The sequence below is a fragment of the Bombus bifarius genome, unplaced genomic scaffold, assembly GCF_011952205.1.
Source record: "Bombus bifarius isolate JDL3187 unplaced genomic scaffold, Bbif_JDL3187 scf7180000007968, whole genome shotgun sequence".
Lineage (NCBI taxonomy): Eukaryota > Metazoa > Arthropoda > Insecta > Hymenoptera > Apidae > Bombus > Bombus bifarius.
Genome location: NW_022884354.1, coordinates 1,807,352 through 1,823,730, shown reverse-complemented (window position 1 = coordinate 1,823,730; position 16,379 = coordinate 1,807,352). Strand labels below are relative to the sequence as shown.

Genomic DNA, 16,379 nt, shown 5'->3' with positions numbered 1-16,379 from the left:
ATTCGTCCGAGTAGAAATTAGCTGTATTTAGAAATGTCCAGATATTTATACCTACGTTGCAGTGTATAAACTTTCTTTGTTCTTTATTTTGGCTTCGAGGAAAAATAATTGAATCGTCCTGGTCGACGCTATGTCGTTTCGATCGAAACTTCCCCTACACTTTACTCGCAACAGTATAGAAGATAATGAGCGTTTAAAGACAGCATAAAGTACGTCCGAAGGGAGTTAAGGTAAGAATACAGCGGCCAGAATCTCCGCTGATTCTCTCGAGGAATATCTTTCTTCTTTCCTTTTACCTATCGTCCCTCTCGACTATCCGTTTATCGTTTTCCTCCCATTGCTCGCTTTTCTATCTCTCCGCCCCCCTGCCCGTTTCTTCACCGACCGTCGCTGAAACTCTTGCATTTTCACAATCTCCAAGTTTTCATGTCTTCCTTCGAATATCCGCGTCGCCTCGAGTTTCCTCGTCTCGTTCCACGAGACTTTGGTCTAATGAGACTTCTCCACCGTCGCCATCGAGGTAGACGCATGGATAGATATATGTACATATAACCCGTCCCTAATCCCTCGAGTACATGGCTTTATATAAACCCGTAGGGTACATAGCGATGAAACACTCGGACACACAGGACCAAGCGTTCCGCACACATTCGCGTTCACCGCGTTCTTACGTTACTCTGAAAATTCGTCGACGACATTCCTGCCGATGTCCTCGCCTCGCCATTTCTAGCTCCACCATCGCCCTTCCTTACATCGTCTTAGTTTTACGTGGCCAATCTTCGCGTCAACAATGTAATACGCTTTGCATCTCGTCGAGAGCGAATAAAATTTCGCGAACGAAACCCGTTCTTGACGAAGGAACTTTCAACCAGCCCCTCCACTTTTCCAATCGTCGCGAGGAAAGCTACCTTCCTTTGTTTCATTTCGAACGACGATCTCTATATCGCGGAGAAGAAGAAATTTCGCAAAAAATCGGGCGATATCGTCGCGATCGAAAATATCGAAAGAAACACTGCTGGTTCGCGTGTAAAATATCAAAGCGAGGACTTTGCAGATCCCGTGCAATTTGTCAACGAGGAAAATATTCGTTTGGAGGCGTACTCGATGATGAGTGTCGTAAAATCGGCCGGCGAAGCCACAGTCAACGATATTCCAAGAATGAGGGAGGAAGAAAAAAGGTGAAATCACGGGAGTGTGATCCCGTCTTGACGCGGTTGGAAAGATATGCCTCGAAAACATCGTCGATTCATGGCATCGTTTCATGACGCCAACATTGCAACAAGTTAGACATCCCTAAAAATAATGAGGAGAATAATGGGCGAAAATAGTGATCAACGGCTGAACCGAGGCTTCCCTGTACAAGCATAAACACCGGACATTGCGACTGCCAGGCCAATCAACCGCGAATGAGCGTAAAGAATCCTCTTTACGATATCGCCGCCTGCGTTTTGAACGCTCGACTCTGGTTATACTTGAGACCAGCTGGCCCAGACGGTTAATTGAGAAGTCCTAGACGCCCTCTTGGTTCAACGACGACTTCAATTTACGTATACGGATCTTCGAGACTCCTATGGTTCGTGAATCCAAGTCTGCCATTGGCCGAGGGCTCGGGAGAACACTGTTGCTGGCACGGCTCGATAAAAGCTGTACTAAATAATCCTCGGAGTAAGACTGGTTCAAACGGGGGGAGGCACAGTCCGCCAGGCTTGCCCGCGTTATTTTCGCGTACTACGCTCTGAGAAATTGGTATTAAATAATTCGAAGAGCTTGTCTACAGAGAGGAACTCGTGCAATACTTGGGCAATATTTTGACTCCGAGGTTCGAGTTGGCCGAGAGTCGTCGACAAACAAAATCTTTAAACGGAAATATATTTCTGAAAGCTCGTGTATGCCTCTCGAATAATACTTGAGTAGAAGATAGAAATTCATTTTGTTTTTGCTCGAGTTATCGAATTTCTTCGTTCTTTGCTTGTTAGAAGATTAATATATCTCGTTTCTACGTTTGCACTTGACGTTTATTTGTTCCTACTTTTTCAATTACTTGCATATCGTGTTTCTGCTACTTGCAAATCCATCTATACATATAAACGAACTTTCTCTAAATTCGATCTTAACTTTTCATCGCCATAGATTTTTGTCGGCTACGTACGAGAGCGATAGATTCTAGAATTCTGAAAGCTGCGAACTAAAAAAAAAAAAAAAAGAAAAGAAAATAAGCGGGCAGGAAATACGATCGTAACTGGAGCGAAATATCCTCGCTGGAATCGATGCAATAAGTTCCGGGAGAAGGTCTAGTACGAAGGCCTGAATATAGTTAGGCAAATCAAACAAAACCGAGTCCAAGTGCACATTATACTCGCTGCCCTTGGTCCCGCCGGCAGCATGAATCAACATTCCACGAACCCACACACATACAATTATCCTTTATATGATATAATTCCAGAGAACTACAAACCGCTATGCGCGCAGGTGAAGATAATTATCTATAATGATCGCTCATACATATGCACGTTGCAAAACGGAAGAGTCGTTTGCAAATGCAAAAAGATACATCGGTGTGTACGGATGTAATCTTTTGCGGTAAGACGACCGTGTGTACAATAGCCGGCGAACTGACTGTACAGGTGTATTTCACGAATACATAATTTCATAAACGTCGTTGGTATTTCTTAATTACAACTTCCTACGTCTCCGCGAGTGATCGTCTTTGTATAACGCAACGTGAGATAGGATAACGAAGGCCAATTTAATTTAGAATCCGCGTATGATTGCATTATAAGTTTGGTTTATCTCTGCCGTAACACAGTAGTAGGTATATCTAAATATCATATCACAACGAATTGTAATTGTATCTGACTACGTGGGAGAATACTAATTTATATCACGCTCACAACTACAAGCATCGTACATACACCTAATCATCAAAATTTGTACATTACTAGCAAATATTCCGACTACCTTTGGCCAAGAAATATCGGACTATTTCAAACGAATACATTCAACGTGTGGTTTGCAACGAAATATTTTTCACGTAAGTACGAGACTTTACACGCGGATATCGAAGCCGTGAAACGAAAACCACAGGCTTGCCGGTCGTACGGTCTTGGTTGCAGGTTAGTTTCGTGAGAGATGACCATGATCTCGTTTCTAACAGGAAAGCAATCTAGCGGTATCGTTGGAGAAGACCAACGGTATCCTTCCCGGTTAAATGGCTAGTCGAGGTATAAAAAAGGGCTGGCCAATTTTTTTGCTCGTTGGCCGTTCTCCAGGAAGGACGACGTAACCCAGCCGTGAGCCGGTCGATGCGGAAGAACTTTTTCATGCAAACTTTTTCGCATACCCCTTTGCTCTTATAGTTGCTGCCAGGTAAGGCCCGCTTGTTACATAGTTCCACGCTACGGAGAAACGCTGCAGCGGGAATTCTTTCGTTATATTCGCACTAAATTTTACGTACAACGCTGATCTCTCGACGTATTGTAGCTTATCGAAGCGGAAGCGCCGAAGAGGTTGGAGGAAAGAGGAGCGAGAGAACGAGGCTACGCGAATGCTGTAAGCGAAGGAGAGTGGAATCGCAAGGAGAAATTCCAAAGGAACCCGTGCATCCACGGTAATTTGGCAAAGGTGAGACTTCCTATTGGAAGAAACGTAAAAGGTGGCCTTAAGGGAGGGATGGAAGAGAAAAAAAAGGCGCAACCTCCTGGTTGGAAGACTGGGAAGAAAAAGTGGGGAGCACAGAATGTCAGCGTAGGCGGGTAGACCGACGGAAAGTTTCGTTCGATCTCTCGTGAGAATGTTACGATATTCGAGCATTGTCAACGAAGGCCACTCAAACGGTTACGCTACGACGAAGTATCGATAAGATCTTTGAAGAATTCTCCTCCGGTGAAAACGTTAACGAGCACTTGGAATCTTTCGTATCGATGCCTGGACGTACGTACAAACACGCCGTGGCCTTTCGGTAAGTTTATCGCGAAGTATACCTATTTGTCAAATAATCCGAAATGGTTCTATACTATGTCGGGTGATACATCGTAAATGATCGATACGAAGAACGATTAGAAAAAAAAAAACGTCCAATTAGGTAAAAAATGCTCACGGTTCCCAATTAGTTGGCGATTATAAATGGCAAACGTTGGCTTCCACGTTCCGCGAACCGGTACTTTACTATCTCGCGTTAACGACGGAGACCGTGGCACCTACTCAAGGGCGAAGATACGATCTGGCGAGACAGTTCTATTAAATCGCATTTATCCTCGTTGTATTTTAACGTCGATTATTTAGCGTTCATTGACTCACAGCGACGAATAATTCACGCACATTGCATCATACGCGCGCGTGTAGTCTCGCGTATGCCGAAGTTACAAGATTAATTAACGAGATAAAGAAAATTTTGTAGTCGCGAGTAACTCGTATGCACCTACGAGCATTAAATATCGATGCGTTACATCCCGCTGTTCGTTCGAACCGATTTAATCCTCGTACGTAGCAAATAGACGAATGTCGAGAACCAAGTGCAGTTCGCAGTAAAAGACAAGTAGGTACGTTATTGCTCAGCCAGGCTGGCTTCGAAGAAGAGGATCAAATGCGGAGGATGCGCGACGAGCGAGTTCGACAAACAAATGAGAAAGCACGGATACGCAGGCGACGAAGGTGGATAGACGCTTCGTATGGACGAGCCTCGTGAAACCGCTACAACGACTGCATTATGATGGAACTACGGTTCTGGTCACTGCGGCAACGCTGCAGCTCCGAATTTATTCATGCCCGGCAAAATATTTCGTGGCTGCGCCGAGCGCCTGCGGTTTTCGCTGGATTATGCACCGGGGACATTGTACTAGCTAAAATCGTCCGGCTATCAACGTTGCCTCCTTTCCGCTGTGTACACCGCGTCACCGACCCGAGTCTAGAAGAAGACACACCCAGCAGATCTTTATCCATCATCCCTCTCACCCTTTCATACGTTGACAAACATTCGCGTGATCCACGAACGTTAGAAGGCTCGACGACCTACCAAAAGAACGCTGCATCAGGATTTCGCATCCCTCCGCCGAACACTAGTTGTTTTATCGCGGACGTTAGCTGAGTGCTATTGTCGCGCTCGGCTGTGTTTGACCGAACCTGCCTCTTTTATCTAACGCCATTTCGGACTGGACACGTAACCCTTTCAGGTTTATTGATTTCAGGAATCGGTAGAACGTAGTTCTTGGAATTCTACTTTGCTTGTGTCGGTGTTAATATATCATGTGTATGTTTGTATAGATTTGTAGAGTTTTAGGAACGACTATAAAATTATCTACTGGCATGATTCTAGTTTTTTGGATAATGGTAAATAATATACATCTTCGCGAAGTAAATAATCCTATTCTCTCGTATTATTATACACCGATATGCATTTCTGCGTGTATTGTTATTAAAAATAACATCAAATAAATGTTTAATATTTATAACGTATTAATATTTAACGTATTTTTAGTTTGGCTGTTATGGGCTGTATCTCAAGGCTGAATTCGAGACGCGAGGAAGGAGGATGAAGAAGGATGGAACGATAGAAGAATTTGGTTTTCAATTTCTATCACGTCTTCGCATCACCGAGCTTCCGTTCCCTTCGATTACGTTCTACCATCACGTGTCATTTACATTTTGGTTCTTCTTTCTCAATTTCGTATCTTTTCTCGAGAATGTCTTTCGGCCGTGCAGGTAGAAAGGAAGATAAATAAAACGATCGAACTTCACATATTGTATCGCGATTGATGTTTTTAAATTATTACGACCATAATCTTCGAAGCGCTATTATACGTTTTTATCGCGTCGATTTATTATTTTCACCTGCTGGGATAAAAACTATCCTTTGAAATAAGGCTCAACGATAAATTAGGACATATTTTAATTACGTTTAATTACGAATAAGCATAGTATGCGAGCGAGTGTTAATGAAATTGCGGCATTATCGCGACTTCCTATTTTCTCTTGTAAAATTCACGACCTTCGAAATTTTCGTAATTGCGTAAACAGGCAATGTGCTTGAGATAACACGAGATACGAAAGCCGAGCCTATTTTGCATTGCGGCCGCGTAATCTACATGGCGTTAAGACGAGAAAAAGGCAAAAAAGAGAAAATCCAAAGAACGAAGAAAAGAAACTTACTCCGACTTTACTTTACGTACCAACTGGCCCTGAATGTCAGCTGCTACAACGTTGGATGTACACGCTTCGTATGACATTCTCGAGCATAAATCAGCCAGGATGCGTGGTTAATTGTACAATTGTGATAAATCAAACGATCAGCGGGAGGCCGTAATTACCCGTATGTGGACAATGATAAATCAAATGTAAGGACGTAGAATCATAAAATGTAATAGCTTACAGCTTATGAATATTACGGTAAAACTGCGTATCCAACGTTCCCTACCTCTTATTAAGCCTAAACAAAATGTTCGTGTATAAGGCAGGCTCGCCTGTATCCCGATTGCTTTTCCGCCATTTTCATCGTAAGATTGTATACCTATGCATCGAAACATGCTTATATATACCTACAAATAATATGTATAAAATTGTTCGAAATAACGTTGAACCAAGATAACTTAATCATTTGTACGAAAATATAGTAAACCATGAAAAATACCATTTTCCTATTGACACACACCTTTCCTTAGAAAATATGTAACCTGAATCTTCGAATACATTTTAGCTGGTTGTCACTTTGATTTCAGCCTGTCAACGAATGATTCATTATCTCGTATAAATCCGAAAGGCGTGCTTTACGAAGATTTAAACGATTTGCAACATCCCCACTGATTCGGAATTAATCGTGACTACGGAGAATGATTCAACAGGAGCAAAAAGATTTATATACTGTCGTAAAGATAGCCCGATCGAATATCTTGGCGCGCCATCGTCAGGAATTTATCCTAACTACTAACGTGTTCTCGGCTGTTCATGAGAATATATAGTAGCTTGTTAAGCTATGATTGTCTAAGTACGCGTTACGTTCACGGAATGTAATTACAATTGCGTTTGACGAACGATTGGTAATGAACGCAAAAGCCCCCTTGACAAACGATAGAGTACAACGAACGAGAACAGCGGTATTCTATTTGATATTCACGATGTTAAACGTGAAAACAATCACATGACAATAAACGGAACATAAGAAACTCTGACGTCGTTTTAGTACCGGTAAAACTTACATCTTAACAATATTATTGTAATAATGTTAAAGGAGACTAAAATCACGGTTTGAGATATTGTTATGTTCGAAGATCATGCGTTTAACTGTATTATGACTACTCGGAACGAGAAATGAACGTCAAGAGACAAAGACGATAGTATAGGTTAGGACATGTAATATATTTTGACACTTGTCAACGTATACATTACAATGATTTAACGTGACTTTTCTGCCCGTTCCGCATATTGCATCGTCTTCGTTAACTTGTTGCCTATGTTAATGACGACCGTCTGAAAAGTCGGCATGCGAAAGTTTGTTCGTCTCTCATGGACTGTCGAAATACGTGACAACCTACGTGAATGACATTCGGCAGTTCGTCGGTAGGAGACAAGTTCCGAAGAGAGCTTAGGGTGTGAGAGAATCTATGTTAAAGCATAAAGACGGTACTGACCTGTATCAAAGCGTGTTGGTAGAAAATTCCGATATAAACTGTGCATTATTCAGCTCCAAAACTAAAGTGGTCACGTGGTTGTGTATAAGACGCATGTTGCCACTCCGAGAGAAGGATACCATATTACAACCGGACGCATGCGCATTAACGAGTACGTTCACTGGCGTTCGCGACGTGCATAAAGCCGATAGAGTCCAAGCAAACGAATTTTCCGGAAATACTATAGCTACGGATAGCTTTACAGTCCATCGAACAATATTTAATGAATCTCACGATCGACCCGGCTGCGTGTCGTGGCACGAACTGGTCACAGTTAATCCCTGCAGAGTTCCTCCTCTTCTGTCCTCGCATACATGTACGCATAGAATACCAAAGAACAGCCGCGTATCCCCCAATATACATGACGAAGGGAATCATAGCTTGATTAACCGTCAAGTTTAGGCGCGCGCGCGCGGGTTTATTCTAACCAAAAAATGTCGCCGATCTCATGCCGCGACGTTTTCTTAATCCTACTCTTACGATTAATCAGCGTACGTATTTCCAGTCACTCACTTACGCTCAGATACTATATTCTCATATAGTTTACGACTTCGACAGATCAATGTAATATTTTCTCAGAACACACGCTAAAGTTGTCGCGAAAGTTAATGGACGAGCGCGCGCTTTCGCGGGGTCACATCCCGATGAAATATGTAGTCTATGACATAATCGAAAGTCAGGCGGGCGCGGGATCCCTGTTTATTGGCGCTACCGTCGACGTCGACGAGTCAACGTTCCAACCTACGTCACTTTCGTCGTCGAAGGTGTTGCTGCCGTAGGTGGTGCGCGGTCGTTTCGGCCCTAGGTAAACGTAACGCTGTCTGAAGAAGCCTCGAGAAGACCCGGACAAGGTGGGGGTTTATGGGTTTGCAACCTATGTACTACATCGTATTTCTAGTTATGGCTCCACGACAAAACCCACCTATATAACATCGCGACATTACTATATGTGTATCGAATGTACGAGCCAATGTCGATCTACATACACGTATATAGATGCAACATATACACGACGCAAACGTATAGATGCAACATATGGGATACGTATTATAGGTATGGATGTAGTTTGTTTGACATGGCGGCTGACACGAAAGCGAGACGAAGCAGGAAGACTGTCTGGCAGAAAGTAACAACGTACAGGTATATACGGTATATACAATATGTATACACGTCTCCGTTGCTACGAGAGGATTTTAGTAAAATTGAGTTTCCCCACCCAGCCTATTTCCGAAGTAAGCCTTACTCGCCTCTGGCGCGTATCCTGCGTTGACGCCAATATGCTCGTCGTCATCAAGAGGAGGTGAAATTGGAACTCATTTTTTCCCTCGAAGCTTTCGTATCTCCAGGTACGTAGTTTATTTTCTCTTTCTACCCGGATCTTCTACCTTAGATTAAAATTTTAATGCGAAGCTCTATGATCAACCGAGATTTTTTTAAGACTGAAAAGCATCCCGAGAGCTATATCTTCTTATCGTTTATGCATACAAAAAGCAGGCAAAATAAGGAAATGTAACGAAAAAGTTTTTATAAGTTTCTTGCTTAATCTCGATTAAGATCTTGATTAAATCCACGAAATATATAAAGTCATTGTTTGCTAAAACTGCAACTTGCAATATGAAAAAAGTTGCAAAAGTTTTCAAGTCATTACATGTACAGTGGATTGTTTGGTTATGTGTTGCTCCGATGCAAATCTAGCAGGCAGTACTTATACGATCGGTAAAGTAGGATGCGGTAGAAGTTATCGACCCATATCGTACATAACTGAGCAACTTCAGAACTATACATGTGTATGTGTGTACTTATGCAATAGTATGAATATATATACGTACATAAAAAAATAAGAGATAAACTAAGTAATTTTATATAAAATTCTTACGTCAAACTTAATTTCGGTTTTATGATATAATTTAAAAAATATAAGCTCTCCAAAAAAGCTCTCCATCGTTTCTATCGGTTTGCATTGGAATCACATAGACAAAATAGAAAATGTAACACTAAATTACCATAAATAGTATCATTTATATCGAAGCACGACTCGATTTAAAAATCGTATCGTTAAGTAATTATACTTAACGCTATTATGATAGCTCTATAGCTCGTCGCATTTGTGTAAAATATAAATAGCGAGAACTAAATGCATCGATTGTAAAAATTACAAAATGTTACCTGCCCACGAGCGAAGCTCAACTTGGTATCGTTTTGCTTTACCCTCGAAGATTTAACATACGCAAGGATAGAGCGTCTCGCTGGAGGGATGGAAAACGCTGTAGGTAGTGGAATGGTGGGGGGAATCCTGGATAGTGAGCGGCCATGATGGTTCAGGCGACCATTCAGCGTGCCGCATCGTCCCGTTACGGCGTAATGGCCGCGGGACGCCGCCCAATGTAAAACTCCGTGGACGATACGCTTATTGGACACGAAGGCGTTAAAAGTTTTATTGCACGACTGACAGTTACACCCCGCATTTCAAACCCCGCCACGCTCGTCTTTCTCCCTTAAATCGTAAAAACCAAGGTGCGGATCTGTCGTAGCCGTGGATATTCTGGAAAACCCTGTATGACTGAGAATGCCCCCTGGGCTACGCCCTACGAACTGTGCTTCATGTTATTTGGAAACTCCATTTTCTAGTTACTTTTCCATCATTCTCTCTCTAATCAAACCCGTACGCGAAATTTAAATTCCGACAGGAGTTGAATAAATTTGTTTCTAGCAATTTTGCAACTATATCATTTTGACTCTTTTTCAAGGCACGAAAGCTCTAACGTTTCTTCCACTTTCCCTCGTTTAACGTTATTATTGACACGCGTGGAATACCTATAGCGAAACAACTACACATGCAGTTTGGCTTACGTAACGCTAGTTAGACAATCCAGAGTTAACGAACTCGTGTTTATACATCGTACTTAATCGTGTTTACATCGAGAACGGATAAAAAGCAAGCAACCTTTTGTTATAGATTTCATGTTTATATTATGGATTGCAATGTTGTTGACATAGCAGGTAGGTCTAATAAATTCGCAGACATTAGATACTATAACTATGCGTATTACAATAATAACGAGATTCAATAACAGATAGCTAGAAAGCCAGTAAAATGCACGCGTAGAAAATCTAATCTCATCGAATGTTTGTTTAATATCTGTCCATATTATTATAATTACATCGTATCGCTGCAAGTAGATTGAATGGGCATTGTACGTACGTATGCTAAAATTATTAATTATATGGGTATTAATTGTCCATTTCTTATCGAACCACTATAAAACTGTAAGCCACCGATGGTAGGTCAGGGTTAAGTGGTATGAAAGGTATAAGTGGTGCAACAGACGTAATATCTAACCAGCTCACTTGTTTAATGAGTTCTATGCGTATATCGTACAATCAACCAACGATTTCACCTACCATTACAATGTATTTATTGTTTTATTGGTCGAAGTTTGAAGCGATGTCGTATACGTGAATTAATTTCGAATTTTTTATACAACTCGCTGTAACAGACAGTTACTCGAAGATAAAACGTCGCTATATAGATAGTTAAACTAATTATAGTCACCTATCTACATAATAAATGAAGTATCGTATATAACAGTAAAAATAGATTAAAGAAAATTATTTAGCAATTCGGTGAACGATTACGAAGATCAACAGGCGTATATCAGTTTACTCACCCTTGGTTTCGATCGATGAACTCCGATCTTGTGGTCTTAGGACACTGCACTCTATTACAGTCAACACGCGAATGTTCAATAATAGATCACTACCGCACTACGGTTTTTTTTTCCAATATCGCAAAGTTCGTCCATAAATCTTAAGAAACGATAATGTTTATTTACGAGTTGTACCGGCACAAGGAGACTTCATTGATGACTGTTTGCCCTGGGTCAAGGACGTTTAGTTTGCGACTTCCCATAACTCCTACGGCATGATTCTTCGGTTGAATCATCTTTTTTTTGGAGGGGGGGGCGGGTAAACGAAGTTTGCCTCTCTATTTTCTTGAAAATACACCCGTTAATTTGACCTTTCTACTTTTCAAAAGTTAGATATATGCAATAAATATTGCATCCCTTAGTTTTTGCAAATTTAAGATGTTCTCTTCTTGCACGAATTTTTTTCGTACGTTTGTAGTGTCCCTTATTTCAAGAACGAAGTATTTTTATAACTGGATAACCTTCTGGAAAAGACATTGGGTGAAAGAGAGCGACGGTGTATTCCATAACTCTATTTATTTTTCCTCGAAGCCAAGGGGCAGCGTAGTGCGTTTCCATTAGCGCTCTATATTTATAACGTCACAACATCTATCGGGTTTATGCACTGAACGACCATCTACTCTTCAACGATTGTTGCTCCTTTTCTCTTCTCTCGCTTCTTCGAAGAACATTCTCTCCAAACACTTAATATAAACCACTTCGATCAAAGTCCCGATGGATCCTTTTGCGCGTTCCCCACTCTCAAAACAAGCGTCATTCACTGATTACTCGTCATTGAGTTCCGAACAACGTGTTTACTTACAAATCTCGTAACCTTGTCTAAGAATACAACGATCTAATCGAACTTTGAATAAACAACGATCCTTGGCCATCGCGTTTTCTAAATGGTATTCGAAGGATTATTCCTCGAGGCGTCCCTTTCGTCACGGTAGCCCGTCTAAGATAAACAAACACTGTTGTAAATGGAGCTGCGACTAGGCAAAGTAATTATTTACACGGTTCAAGCCCAGAGGAAAGATAGGAAGTCGAGACAGGACCGTGGAACAGGAGTCAGGGCGACCATGTGCTTCGCGAGTCTCACGAACATAACTGCGCTTGCGCCCCTTCCCTATGACTGACCCCTGCAAACGTCACACAAGCTCTTTCGAACGCTCTTTTTCCCCCCCGTCCTCTGCTCGTTCTCGTCCTCGTCCTCGTCCTTTGGTTGGTATTCTTTGCGCCGGCTACAGGAGACGGATATGCTGTAAAAGCATACGTCGAGTGAACTGTTACGGCTACCGTGTCGGCCATCTAAGCGTTGCGGCCTTCGAGAAGAAAAGGGGTGGCTGACGTGGCTGCGGTTGTCCGAGGTAACGTACTTACCTACACGCGTACTCGTCGTCGGATGACTGTATTTCTTCCTCTCGTCAAGACGACTCGTTCACTGTCCACTTTAATCGCTGCTCCCGTGCTCGCATACCGCGTTTACCGCGGCTAAGACTTCTTCGTGCGACAGGCACTTCACCGCGCGTCCTCGTAACTGATTCGAAAGGACAGCAAGCGAAGGGTAACCGTTCGAGTGGGCGTTATTTAATGGACCGCGTTCTAGACGAAGACATCAAAAATAAATAGATTAGACTCGGAATCGTGGCGACAGTGACGAGATAGTTCTGTCTGCCAACGATAATTCTATCAAATTTATCGATAACACCAACACTGACTTTCATTTACCCTCGGTCCTTCCATTTGATCGTCGGTGAAGCCGAATTATTGAAAAACGAAACGTCGCAATTGAGCCAATATCGCGAACCAGCACCACCACCACGATCGCGTTGTCTTTATTTCTGCTTAGAACAACCGACGTCTCTCGAATGAAAGCTCAATGTCGCTATCTCCATCGATGTACTCATCGAACCTATCTCCCGTACTTTCTGGTACATATCATGATGGTGCGCGATCGAAGTCGCGGACAACACCAACACTGGATACTTGTGGCGACCCTTCCACTGCGCTCGAGGCGCATCCTGTGCACCCGATGCACCCCCTTTTACGCACTTGCTCCGGCTGCCGGCGTACTTCCTTCCAGGTATACCCATGCGCACTGCACGAAAAACGAAAGAGGCAGCATCGTCGAAGAAGGTGAAGCTTATTCGTGTATCGAACATTCGCGTCACGTTGGTAGTCAGTAGGAAGCCAGCGGTCACAAACACGAAAGGTTACGAACCAATGGCGACGAATGGGCGTTTACGCGATGCCTCTCTTTCTGTCTATTAAATCGGCAAAAGATGTTCATTTTCCGCCAGCTCGTTGACCGTCGATTAAATTTTCCAAGAAGAAACTACGTCCTGATTTTACCCTCGTGTTCTTTTCGATCGATTCCGCCGAACTGCGCCGACCGCGGATTAATATGAGTAACCTTCGTCATCTCCTTGATAATTAACGACTCGTTGATACCGACGTTCTTTATTTACCTTCGCGAACGCGCATTTATTACTTCAGAGTGGAACGATCCGTGTCTTTGAATTATTTATCGAATTCATTCATAAACTTTGAAATTCATACGATTTTACTCTCGTAGATTGCAAGATAAACATCTCGATGGTATAATCGATTTTTTTATTTCTCATTTATCTTCCCCTCTCTTCTTCGTCGAGGGATTACGAAACCGGTGCAAAGTATTCGTAGATTACACGCGCAAAGAATTCGTGATAAAAATAACCCGAAAGAAGACCCTAATGCTTGCAATTTGAAACTCGTTCTTCTCTGCCTCGCGACGCCAATAACTTACGCGAGTTTTCTTTGAACCGACAGAATTCTCCAGACGTAGACATTAAGATAAACATGGCGTTCTATAGTTTCGTGGATCAACGAATTAGCCATTTGGCTAATCTCCAGCTTCTAAAAATGTTTCTGGATACGAACAAAGTGAGAATAGCGTTCGGGAATAGGGATATTCCCTTAGATCTTATTTCGAATACTCAAGTTCGTGAAATGGGGACAATTTAGCGGGCGAAATCGATCGAAGACGTTCGAACGGTTGGCTGCAGGATGGTCAAACATCGTAGACATTTGTTGGAAGATTGTATTCCTGGGAATCGCTCGTTTGCGAACGGACAGCGACCAAGAAACTCGTACAAATGAAAAAATACACAGAGACGGGAAGTCGTCTCGTAAAATTTGTGATTTGCATGCGTTATAAATTACACGATAAGAGCATAAAATCCTGATTGCTTCATACGCGTTATAAACCTGTTGTCATGCACGATCTTTGATGCAAATCGTTGCGTGTTATTGCCATTGATATGTTCGTGTGCGGGGGAATAGAACACGCCTTTGTAGTTACTTTGTCCGTCGAACAACGCGAACACAGCCGCTTACCGACGCAAACGGTGACACCGATCCTAAAAACCAACAATTTAAACGTTTCTCCCGATCGCGATAAGAAATTGTTACCTCGGAACAATGTGGTTACGCGATGACTAAACTTCGTTCCAAGAAACCGCGCTTCCGGCTCACTTTTCAAACTCTCCATAACTATAATTCGTATTTCTGAGACCTTGCAACGAGAAGAATCTAACGTTCTATCGAACGTAACTGGTGGAAAATTTCGTACGAGATTATAGTTTTTCAAGCGTGTTATACTTTGATATCTCTTCGGAACTTTGGCCGCGTGAATGTTCTAGAGTTCGCGGAACACAGAAAGGGAAAGCGCAAGGCGAAGCTCATTGTGTGCAATTCGTGTAGCTTTCGGAAGGATTGCCGCGTATAAAAACCCAGGTCGAAATCGAAAACATAACCTACTTTCACTTCTAAGGATTCAGCTGCATGCCAGACCAGCGTTCCATGAAGAGAAACAAAAAAGAAAAGGGGGGCAGGGGACAACAGCGTACAACCCCGACTAGACGAAACAAGGGAGAACGAGGAGAAAGTACGGTACCTGCGTGCATGCTTCGGAAACCAAAAGAAACTATCGATGCCGATCTCAAGAGCGTGCATAACTCGGGATTAAGAAACAGGTTTCAAGGAAATAACTTTTCTTGAAAACTCGCGAGCCTATGGAAAACGTTCGGCGAGGATAATTTGCGATTCTCTTTAACGCGCTGCTGTTGAGGCTTTAATAAACATCTATTTTTTATAGCCGCCACTTTTTTTCACTGTTACCAAATTTTTACAAACATTTAGACAGCCCACTGACTTACGCGTATACCATTTTTTACTAAGAAAAAATAATCTACCGATAAATCCAAAAGGTAAGATTTAAAAGACGGTCGTGAAAATTAATTGCGAGAAGAATATAACACACGTCGGAGAATTTAGCGTCAGATAAAATCTGTAACACGCTCGGCTGGAACCCTTCGTACCAGAATTCCCGCGTAATTTAACGCATCTAAATGTCTGCCTCATTTAACACCACACGGATTTATATCGTATTCGAGCGACAATGACGAGCCATTGTTTTTATCGCGCACCGTGCTCGCTTCGCTTTATCTCGATCTTTTGCGCCGATCGAGATAAAATAAGGACTCGAATTTCCATACGAATCAGACAACGGCGATAACGCTAGGTAAATTACGATGTTAAATTCGGAGTTAAACGGTCGTGGGCGTTATTTATCGCGGTGCGAACGGCGCGCGACGCTATCCAAATCCGTCTCGATTGTTCCTGCTACGTGAAAACAATCGTACTCCCTGCTATGTTATTCCGTGCTAACAAGCTACCGTTTTGTAAACTTTGTTTACTCTGTCGGAACGCGTGGCTGGTCGAAAGACAAGGTTGCGTAAAGGATGCGCAACTGAATCCGAGTTGTTTATCAAACCAACGAATTCGAGTTCTTTCACGCGGATTCTTTGACAAAGAAGAAAAAGAAATATAGGAGGAATTGTACGAGCCACTTATTCGCCGTTAACTCCACGAGATAAAAAGTAGAAAAAATCGATGAGATTCTAAAAGAATCGATAAAATACTTTGATGGTAAAGTTTCAGAGATCTCCGAAATTGAAGTTAACTGTAATATCGTAACTTATGGCTCGTATAT

The 16,379-nt window shown here is 42.3% G+C and overlaps 1 long non-coding RNA gene across 1 annotated transcript in view; it reads right to left on the bottom strand.

Annotated features, from left to right (window-relative positions):
* LOC117209825 overlaps positions 1-11,602 on the bottom strand; it is a 176,763-nt gene extending 165,161 nt beyond the window's left edge. The window contains exon 1 of the long non-coding RNA XR_004487992.1: positions 11,327-11,602. This is a non-coding gene — a long non-coding RNA (uncharacterized LOC117209825). The remainder of the gene's footprint in view (positions 1-11,326) is intronic.
* Between the last annotated feature and the right edge of the window lie 4,777 nt (positions 11,603-16,379).